Raw genomic sequence first — 9,232 nt, 5'->3', positions numbered from 1 at the left:
CGCCCAACCAACCATCCATCAACGCCGCTCATTGCCCAATCCAATCGGCCAGGGAACTCAATCAGAAACAGACGCGATTAGGTCTGGTTTCAAACTAAAGCCCCATCGATGTTCATTTCAATTCAAAGTATGGGAGTCAAGTGTTTTATTGTCATATGTCCCAGACTGAACAATCACATTGCTACCTGCAGCAGCACAATAAAACATTTAAACAGGGTACTCTGTAAACAATATCATAAACGAATATATATATATATCCTAACGCTATACACACACACACATATCTATTCCTTCTCTCCTGAGATGCTGCCTGACCCGCTGAGTTACTCCAGCATTTTGTGAATAAATACCTTCGATTTGTACCAGCATCTGCAGTTATTTTCTTACATTACATATATATATATATATACATACACAAGCACACGTGTATACGCACATACACACATATATATGTAAAAGTTGTCCCTAGTGTGTGCAGGATAGTGTTAATGATCGCTGGGCGGCGCGGACCCAGTGGGCCGAAGGGCCTGTTTCCGCGCTGTATCTCTAAACTGAACTTAACTAAAGAAGTGCAGATGCTGGATATGCGGCCTGGATGACTTTGGCAGCCTGGCCTGGATGACTTTGGCAGCCTGGCCTGGCGGTGAAGGGTAGGAGGGTCCACTATAACTGAAATCCATTATAAAGAGGTCCATTTAACTCTTAACTCTATTTGGTATGTCGTGGTATTTAGATTTACTCCTCCACCTCACTGGAATCAGTCTGAAATAGGGTGCCTACCCGAGAAGTCATCTGCCCATTCCCTCCACAGATGCTGACCGGCCCGCTGAGTTCCTCCAGCACCTTGTGCTTTGCTCAGGCTTCCAGCATCTGCAGTTCCTCGTGATTCCCCTAGAATCAATATGTTTGACAAAATATCCTTAGATATAATGAATTGAATTGAATTGAATAGATGTCATTAGCCGAGTATGTACACATACAAGGAATGTGCCTTGGTGCTCCGCTCGCAAGGATAACAACACGACACACAGTAAACAATTAAGAACAACACATTATAATTTACACACGTGAAGAATGAAATAAAATACCAGAGCAGAAGGAGACTTTTGGTTGTTGAGCAGAGATACCGCTCTGGAAACAAGGTGTTTTTTTAAATAATAGGCCAATTTCACAAAATGATGGGGACTTGGCAGACTGGCCTCGCAATATCACCGCGCAACCCTTCTGTTCATCGGTGGTCTTTAACACGCTGTACAACATGGCCCACAGTTGGCAGATGGAGGCTTTTCTCCGAGATCTTCGATTTCCTCCCACACTCCAAAGACGTACAGGTATGTGGGTTAATTGACTTGGTAAATGTTAAAATTTATCCCTAGTGGGTATAGGATAGTGTTAATGTGCGGGGATCGCTGGTCGGCGCGGACCCGATGGGCCGAAGGGCCTGATTCCACGCTGTATCTCCAAACTAAACTATGTGGCAGATATGCGGAAAATATTGAGCATTCCTCATGGCATTTTATTAGTACCTCATCTTCGTTTTGAAAATGTTGAACTTAATAATAATTCAATTAAAAATTAATGTACCTTACACCCATGACCAAATCGTAAAGACGTGAAGGAAAATACTGTGCACAAGATGAATCTTCAGAAGTGACAGGAGCCGAATTAGGCCATTCGGCCCATCAAGTCTACTCCGCCGTTCAATCATGGCAGATCTATTTCTTCCTGCTAACCCCATTCTCCTGCCTTCTCCCCATAACCCCTGGGGAGGAGGTTTCCACTAGTGGAAGAGTCTAGGACTAGAGGGCACAGCCTCAAAATTAAAGGATGTTCTTTTAGGAAGGAGATGAAGAGAAATCTCTTTAGTCAGAGGGTGGTGAGTCTGTGGAATTCTTTGCCACAGAAGGCTGTGGAGGCCAAGTCAGTGGCCATTTTTAAGGCAGAGATAGATAGATTCTTAATTAGTGCAGGTGTCAGAGGTTATGGGGAGAAGGCAGGAGAATGGGGTGAGGAGGGAGAGATAGATCAGCCATGATTGAATGGTGAGGTAGACTTGATGGGCTGAATGGCCTAATTCTACTGCCATCACGTATGACCTTCTGACCTTATGACCACCCGTACTGATCAAGATTCTATCTATCCCTGCCTTAAAAATATCCATTGACTTGGCCTTTTACAGCCTTTTGTCATGTATGTTCCCATGTAGTGCCGCCGCGGTAGAGTTGCTGCCTTACAGCGAATGCAGCGCCGGAGACTCAGGTTCGATCAGGTTGACTACGGGTGCCGTCTGTACGGAGTTTGTACGTTCTCCCCGTGACCTGCGTGGGTTTTCTCCGAGACCTTCGGTTTCCTCCCACACTCCAAAGACGTACAGGTTTGCAGGTTAATTGGCTGGGCAAATGTAAAAATTGTCCCTAGTGGGTGTAGGATAGTGTTAGTGTGCGGGGATCGCTGGGCGGCGCGGACCCGGTGGGCCGAAGGGCCTGTTTCTGCGCTGTATCTCTAAATCTAAAAAAATCTAAATGTGCAAGGAGGATTTTATGAGACTTGGTCCAACATGCATCTTCCGGCTTCCTTTTCCGAATATCAAATAAAAGCAAAACTCAAAACTTTTATTCTAAGTTACTGAGACAGAAAGTCAACCATTGATCCATGTTATCTCTTGCTCTGAAAAATCGTACAGCATGCTCAGCCATTAATATATCATCAGACTGTTTATTCTCCATGCTGTGCCGCTGAGTTGCAGAATCAGTCACAGAGAGTAACACAGTGCTAAAACTTTCAATAAGTTGAGAAAAAAAAACTCCAACACATAATACACACTTGCTTTCCAGTCAGTCAGAAGGTTTATTGTGGAGCTAACAAAAAAATATAGCTGGCATTTCTGTAGACTTTTAAGAGAACACTGAATTGTCAAGAATGCCATTTTCTAGAGAAGATGTTTAATCAAAGCTATCTGTTTATACATATGGATGTCTTGCTATTTCAGAGAAAGGCCAGGTCATCACACCAACAGCTCTCTGAAACCTAACAACATCAATAAAAAAATTACATAGTTCAGTTTAGAGATACAGCGCAGAAACAGGCCCTTCAGCCCATTGGGTCCGTGCCGGCCACCGATCCCCGCACACTAACACTATCCTGCACACACTAGGGACAATTTACAATGATACCAACCCAATTGTCCTACAAACCTGCAGGTCTTTGAAGTGTGGGTGGAAACCGGAGCGCCCCAGAGAAAACCCACACAGGTCACGGGGAGAACGTACAAACTCTGTGCGGACAGCACCAGTAGTCAGAATCGAACCCGGGTCTCTGGCGCTGCAAGGCAGCAACTCTACCACTGCACCACCGTGCCGCCCCTTTGAGCATTTCTGACGCCTTGCTGGAGCCAAACAAACTTCTGTGCCATTTTCTTTGTACGGCACAGTGGCTCAGCGGGTAAAGCTGCTGCCTCACGGCACCAGAGGCCTGGGTTCGATCCTGACCTCAGCTGCTGTCTATGTGGAGTTTGCATGGGTGGGTTTCCTCCGGGTGCTCCGGTTTCCTCCCACACCCCAAAGACGTGCGGGCTTTGGAGGTTAACTAACCTCCGTGAGTTGCTTCTAATGTGTGACAAAGTGGGATAACATGGAACTAGTGTGATCAATGATCAGCAAGCACACGGTGGGCTGATAGGTCTGCATCAGTGCTGTCTTCCAATCACTCAATTCTACCTAAAGATAATAAATACAACTATTAAGAGGCACAAACAAAAGTTAAAAATGACGTAAAAAGGAAAAAAAATCAGCTTACATTCCATAAAGATTTATTTATTGTGAAACAGAAGACTTTACAGACCGCTATTGTACCTCAATAGGAATAGGAATGCCTTGTGAATTATGATGTGGTGTTATAATAACAGGAGAGCAGATGAGAAATGAGGCAGAATATGTTTCAGGAGTCTTGGGAAATAAGGAGAGGGGAAATGGAACTGATGGGATTACTTTGGTGGGTTCTTGTAGGGTGAATGATCTGTGAAACAATAAATAAATGTTTAGGGAATTTAAAACTAATTTCTTGTCATCTTTATGTTCTTTTTAGTTTGTGTTCATGTTTCTTAATAATTGTAGTCATTATCGTCACCGCTCTTATTTAATAATGAGCACTGTCCCAAAAATGTGTGTTTATGATTTAAGCAAGTTTAGTTTAGTTTAGACATACAGCATGAAAACAGACCATTCGGCCCATCGGGCCCACGCCGACCATCCATCACCCGTCACTAGTTCCATCACCCTGCACACTAGGGACAATTTATAGAAGCCAATAAACCAACAACTCTCAGTCTTTAGGATGTGGGAGGAAACCGGAGCCAATGGAGAAAACCCACGCGGTTACAGGGAGAACACACAAACTCTGTACAGACAGCACCCGTAGTCAGGATTGAACCCGGTCTCTGGCGGTATAAGGCAGCAACTCTACCGCTGCGCCACCGTGCCGCCCTAGTTATAGACAATAGACAATAGGTGCAGGAGGAGGCCATTCGGCCCTTCGAGCCAGCACCACCATTCAATGTGATCATGGCTGATCATTCTCAATCAGTACCCCGTTCCTGCCTTCTCCCCATACCCCCTGACTCCACTATCCTTAAGAGCTCTATCTAGCTCTCTCTTGAAAGCATTCTGTGAACTGGCCTCCACTGCCTTCTGAGGCAGAGAATTCCACAGATTTACAACTCTCTGACTGAAAAAGTTTTTCCTCATCTCCGTTCTAAATGGCCTACCCCTTATTCTTAAACTGTAGCCCCTTGTTCTGGACTCCCCCAACATTGGGAACATGTTTCCTGCCTCTAACGTGTCCAACCCCTTAATAATCTTATATGTTTCAATAGTGTTATCCCACGAGTGTGTTTGCCTGTCATACGTAACGACAATGGGACAATAAACTCTATTGTAAACACGTGTCTGTGAACACAATAATGTATAATAAACAAGAATTCAATCAATTAATAACCCCAATACTAATGCATAAAGAAACCCCAAATTGCTCAGTGCAACGAAAGATAGTTCATAGTTGAGGTTGGTATTGTGTGGTGTTCAAGAGCCTGATGGTTGTCAAAAAAAGGCAGCTCATGTCATCAAAGACCCACACCTCCCTGGCCACGTTCTCATTTTGCTCCTCCCATGTGCTCCACACATGGCACCCCTGTGTGGTACCTCAGCTGCATGGAGGCAGAAAGAAAAGCTCTTCAGCGGGTAGTCCATAGAGCTCAGAGGACCATTGGAACACAGCTACCAGCATTGGAGGGCATCTACAACACACGATGCCTCAGAAAAGCCACCAGCATCCACAAAGACTCTTCACACCCCTGCAACAGTCTGTTCAAACTCCTTCCATCGGGCAGATGATACAAGGCCTTCTACGCCCGCACCTCCAGACTCAGGAACAGCTTCATCCCCAGGGCCATAGCTGCCATGAACCGGTCCTGCTGAGCCGGATGGTCACATCGCACAGTGAACCGGCACAGATCTACTTGCACTTTATTCTGTCTTAAACTGTTACAATTTGTTTCGTTGGGTTGTTGTTGTTTAAATTAATTAATTGATTGCATCGTATGGGAGGCGCATTCCCAACCTCGTTGTACCCCTGTACAATGACAATAAAGATATATTGTCAACATATCATCCACCAACATTTCCGTCACCTACAACGGGACCCCACCACTGGCCACATCTTCCCATCCCTTCCCCTCTCTGCGTTCCGCAGAGACCGTTCCCTCCGTAACTCCCTGGTCCACTCGTCCCTTCCTACCCAAACCACCCCAACCCCGGGCACTTTCCCCTGCAACCGCACGAGATGCAACACCTGTCCCTTTACCTCCCCCCTCAACTCCATCCAAGGACCCAAACAGTCTTTCCAGGTGAGACAAAGGTTCACCTGCACCTCCTCCAACCTCATCTATTGCATCCGCTGCTCTAGATGTCAACTTATTTATATCGGCGAAACCAAGCGCAGGCTCGGCGATCGCTTCGCTGAACACCTGCGCTCGGTCCGCATTAACAAAACTGATCTCCCGGTGGCCGAGCACTTTAACTCCCCCTCCCATTCCCAGTCTGACCTTTCTGTCATGGGCCTCCTCCAGTGCCATAGTGAGGCCCGCCGGAAATTGGAGGAGCAGCACCTCATATTTCGCCTGGGCAGTTTGCAGCCCGGTGGTATGAACATCGACTTCTCCAACTTCAGATAGCTCCTCTGTCCCTCCCTTCCCCTCCTCCTTCCCAGATCTCCCTCTATCTTCCTGTCTCCACCTATATCCTTCCTTTGTCCCGCCCCCCTGACATCAGTCTGAGGAAGGGTCTCGACCTGAAACATCACCCATTCCTTCTCTCCCGAGATGCTGCCTGACCTGCTGAGTTACCCCAGCATTTTGTGAATAAAAGGAATTTCATGGTGATGGTGCCATTGCATATGGCAAATGGATTCCTGAGTAATTTGTAAAGGAAACTGAAAGAGCATTGTTTAATGAGACGCAAAAATACATCAACAAATAGGAGCGAAAAAAGGGCAACAAAATGGATATTTGGACAGGTACATGGATAGGATTATAAGGTCATAAGGAACAGGAGTAGAATTAGGCCATTCGGCCCATCAAGTCTACTCCACCATTCAATCATCTCTCCCTCCTAACCCCATTCTCCTGCCTTCTCCTCATAACCTGTGACACCCGTACTAATCAAGAATCTTCTTCACACAGAGAGTGGTGAGTCTGTGGAATTCTCTGCCACAGAAGGTAGTTGAGGCTTGTTCATTGGCTATATTTAAGAGGGAGTTAGATGTGGCCCTTTTTGCTAAAGGGATCAGGGGGTATGGAGAGAAGGCAGGTACAGGTTACTGAGCTGGATGATCAGCCATGGTCATATTGAATGGCGGTGCAGGCTCGAAGGGCCGAATGGCCTACTCCTGCACCTATTTTCTATGTTTCTATGTTTCTATGTTTCTATGTTTCTATGTTTCTATGTTTCTATGTTTCTATGTTTCTATGTTTCTATGTTTCTATCTATCTCTGCCTTAAATATATCCACTGACTTGGCCTCCACAGCCTTCTGTGGCAAAGAATTCCACAGATTCACCACCCTCAAACCAAAGAAACTGTGTGTGTGTGTGTTCCCCGACCGGGAATCGAACCTGGGCCGCGGTGGTGAGAACGCCCAATCCTGACCACTAGACCACCATGGAGCTCTCAATCCGATTGGATTGCTTGATCTCCCCGTGACCGCTGGGTTTCCTCCGGGTGCTCCGTTTTCGTTCCCACATCCCAAAGACGTGCGGGTGTGGAGGTTAATTGGCCCTCTGAATTGCCCTGTGGGGAGTGGAGGAGAATGTGGGATAACACAGAACCAGCATGTACGGGTGTTCGCTGGTCGGCATGGACTCGGTGGGCCGAAGGGCCCCCTTTCCACGCCGGATCTCCAAACTAAACTAATTAACATTTCAAGTCCAGTGAATGTATTCCTGTCTTTATTTTAGTAAAGTCAGTAACAGTATCGCTGTAAACCAATTGCTACGTTCAATTGAAATCTGAATCAAAACATGGCTCATGATTAAAAGAAATATGAAACTGGATCTATTTCAATAGCTATTCAGGCATAGAAATCAGTCTCAGCACAGTGCAGACATTTATTAAGCAATGATTGAGGCATAATGCTGCCACTTCGATGGTTTGCTGTTTGATTTGCATGAGGTTTAACAGCCCTGACTCCTGCTCAGAGCTCTTTGCATTCTTCCATTTCTGCTGTCAATGACTCTTCCAATCAACAAATAGAACTAATGTTGTAATAATAATATTGTTAGAATCTCGTGCATCTGTCCATTTAATAGGAAGAGAGAATTCCATTTAAATGCGATTTTTATATAAAATTAAAGATTCTGAAGTGTAGCTAATATTATGAAGCAACGCAGAGTAATTATCAACCGTCAGACCATCACACAAACCAACCTCCCTTCCATCGACTCCATTTGCACTTCACGGTGCCTCGGCAAGGCCAGCAGCATCATCAAGGACCAGTCTCACCCCAGCCACTCCCTTGTCTCCCCATCTCCCATCAGGCAAGAGGTGCAGAAGTGTGAAAACGCACACCTCCAGATTCAGGGACAGTTTCTTCCCAGCTGTTATCAGGCACCTGAACAATCCTCTTACCAACTAGGGTACGGTCCTGTCCTACCATCTACCTCATTGGAGACCCTCGGACTATCTTTAATCGGAGTTTACTGGACTTTACCTTGCATTAAACGTTGTACCCTTTATCCCAAATCTGTAAACTGTGGGACAGTTCGATTGTAATCATGTATCGTCTTTTCACTGACTGGATAGCACACAGCACAAAGCTTTTCACTGTACCTCGCTCGGTACATGTGACAATAATAAAATAAACTAAACCATCTTGACATTCAGAATGACACAATACAAGTTTTCTTTTGTATTCTTCGAGATTCACAAGGTTAATCCCCGGGATGGCTGGACTGTCATGCGAGGAAAGGTTGGAAAGACTGGGCTTGTATTCACTGGAGTTTAGAAGGATGAGAGGGGATCTTATAGAGACGTATAAAATTATGAAAGGGCTGGACAAGCTCGGTGCAGGAAAAATGTTCCCAATGTTGGGGGAGTCCAGAACCAGGGGCCACAGTCTAAGAATAAAGGGGAGGCCATTTAATACTGAGGTGAGAAAAAACTTTTTCACCCAGAGAGTTGTGAATTTGTGGAATTCTCCGCAACAGAGGGCAGTGGAGGCCAATTCACTGGATGAATTTAAAAGAGAGTTCGATAGAACTGTAGGGGCTAGTGGAATCAAGGGATGTGGGTAGAAGGCAGGCACAGGTTACTGATTGTGGATGATCAGCCATGATCACAATGAATGGCAGTGCTGGCTCGAGGGGTCAAATGGCCTCCTCCTACACCTATTTTCTATGTTTCTGAGACCTTGTAGAATCACAATACTCGCTGAAAGTGGATTATGGAAGCAACTTCTACTAAAGTATTTGCTTTGGTCCAAATGACTTACATTTTTTTTTTCAGGATTCTGCAAAATATTCTATTGCCTTCAATGGCAAAGTGGGAAGTGATTCACCCGGCTGTGACTGTGAAATATGAAATCGTTTTTTTTTTTTTGAGAGCAAATATCAAGGGAAGCAGAAGGTCAGGGGCAGAGATTTATTTCTGGAGAATAAAATGTACGTCAGAAAATAAAGTTAAAGC

The sequence above is a fragment of the Rhinoraja longicauda genome, chromosome 22 (genome assembly GCF_053455715.1).
Source record: "Rhinoraja longicauda isolate Sanriku21f chromosome 22, sRhiLon1.1, whole genome shotgun sequence".
Taxonomy (NCBI): Eukaryota; Metazoa; Chordata; class Chondrichthyes; order Rajiformes; family Arhynchobatidae; genus Rhinoraja; species Rhinoraja longicauda.
The sequence above is the reverse complement of the archived record's forward strand: the minus strand, read 5'-3'. Positions refer to the sequence as shown.